This window comes from Apium graveolens, chromosome 2 (assembly GCF_009905375.1).
Source record: "Apium graveolens cultivar Ventura chromosome 2, ASM990537v1, whole genome shotgun sequence".
Classification (NCBI taxonomy): Eukaryota; Viridiplantae; Streptophyta; class Magnoliopsida; order Apiales; family Apiaceae; genus Apium; species Apium graveolens.
The window spans coordinates 266,445,879-266,448,214 of NC_133648.1; the positions used below are offsets into that span (position 1 = coordinate 266,445,879).

The following is a 2,336-nucleotide window of genomic DNA, read 5'->3' on the forward strand; positions in this document are numbered from 1 at the left end:
GAAATCAAGGCTAGCACGATTCAGTTGGTGCAGAACTCGGTTCAATTTGGGGGTTTTCCGACGGAAGATCCCAACATGCATATTAGAGATTTCATCGAGATATGCGACACTTTCAAATTCAACAATGTGTCTGAAGATGCTATAAAGCTAAGGCTTTTCCCATTCTATCTGAGGGATAAAGCTAAGTGTTGGTTGCATTCTCTACCACCAGGCTTCATTACTAAGTTGGAAGATCTTGCTCAAAAGTTTCTTACTAAGTTCTTTCCTATGGCGAAGACTACTGTAATCAGGAATGCTCTTACTCAGTTTGTGTAGCAATCAGGAGAGTCTTTGTGTGAAGCTTGGGATCATCATAAGAAGATGCTTAGGAAGTGTCCTCATCATGGGATGCCTGACTGGATGATCATTAACTACTTTTAAAATGGTTTGGTACGACTTCGAGACCCATGCTTGATGCAGCATCAGATGGAGCCTTATGGGCTAAGAGCTACGATGAAGCTTATGATTTAATTAAACTGATGGCTGCTAATGAATACCAGAATCCCTCTCAGAGACTAACTCAAGGTAAAGTACCAGAAATTCTAGAGGTAGATGCAGCTACTGCTATAGTTGCTCAGCTTAAGGCTTTGACGATAAAGGTGGATTCTTTGGCTAATTATGGAGTTATCCAGATCACTAGTGTCTGTGAACTTTGTGCTGGTGCGCATGAGACAGAGCAGTGTGCTAATTCTAGTGAATCAGCTCAGTTAACTTTCAGAGGTCGCAACAGCCAGTTCCAGCCACCTATCATCCCAACAACCGTAATCATCCTAACTTCAGCTGGAGCAATATTCAGAATATGGTGCAACATCCTTATCAGCAGCATGCAGCAAAGCCATACAACCCTCTTGGTTTACAGCAACTGTAATACACACCAAGACAACAACTCCAACTGCAACAATCTAATGAAAAATCTGAATTGGAGGAGTTGAGGCTCATGTGCAAGAGCCAAGCGATTTCTATTAAGACTTTGGAAAATCAAATTGGGCAGATTGCCATTGCCTTGCTGAATCGTCAACCTGGTACACTTCCTAGTGACACTGAAGTTTTAGGCAAGAAGGAAGCTAAAGAGGAGGTTAAGGCAATTACATTGAGGTCTGGAAAAGTTGCAAGTGAAGAAAAAGATCAAGTTCAAGATTCTGAAGATGTGGCTGAAGAAGAAGTACGGAAGGAAGCAAAAGTGGAACCAAGGAAGAAAACTATGGAACACACTCATCCTGAGGGTAATACAGGGGAGAAGCAGATCTATCATCCACCTCATTTTCCTAAGAGTCTGCAGAAAAAAAAAGTTGGATAAGCAGTTTGAGAAGTTTCCGGAGGTGTTCAAGAAAACCTTTGCTGTCATCTCCAAAGATTATTGACGGAATAGCTTTTGTCGATCACATTTGATTGTGAGGCTCTTTCATTAATCATATGCCTTGAATATGAATTACCAAGAATACATATGAATCAATTAACCTGTTATGTCCTGCACCCACAAATGGATTAACAGTTCTTGGTACCCAACTTATTAGTTTGGGACCAGTTGGATTAGAGATTTTACTATAAACAGAGATAACAACAGTTGCAGCCTTATCATGCTAATTCTTATCTTTGACTGATCATTTTCTCCATATTGATACCCTTGACAAAATTGTCTTTAGGTTAGGAGCAAAATGATTCCAACCTTACATAAGGAGGACTAACAGTCTTTGCCTTACTAAAATTTTAAACATGCTTTACTGTTATTAAGCAAGCATTGAATTAAGAATACATGGCATTCATTAAGAAACATTACACATAAGAATTAAGCAAGACAGGCATGATATGGAACAAACAGAATTAACAAATAAATCACTAATTCTATCTAGTCCAATCCTGTTGATGTATCTCATCTAGCTATCTCAATCCAAATATAACTAATACATCTTAACAAACAATTCAGTTCAAATGAATAAATCACGTTGTAATAGGATACAGGAGATAAGCATAAACAAAGGTCTTATATGCTGGAAAAATATATACCCCACTAAAGTAACATGCACAAGTTAAACATCAATCCTAGTTACTAGAAAAAATAATTTATTGAACTAGTTCAGCATTTTCTATGTGTGATGCTATCATTCTTGTGCGAGTGTTAAACATTTAAACACTAAGATCTTATCATGCATTGAATATTGAGAACAAGATATTGCAGTGGCTCAAGAAATTGAAACCTAAAATATGTGAGTTGGACCATCTTCATAGGTTGTTATGAAAGCAAGATATTCATGATTCTCGTCATTTGATCCATCTCAACTCTTTCCCGTGCACTATAA

The 2,336-nt window shown here is 38.0% G+C and overlaps 1 non-coding gene across 1 annotated transcript; it reads right to left on the reverse strand.

Annotated features, from left to right (window-relative positions):
• Positions 1 to 282: 282 nt before the first annotated feature.
• LOC141709667 (small nucleolar RNA R71) lies at positions 283 to 389 on the reverse strand. The gene has a single exon (XR_012570232.1). It is a non-coding gene; the product is annotated as a small nucleolar RNA R71 (small nucleolar RNA).
• Positions 390 to 2,336: the final 1,947 nt, after the last annotated feature.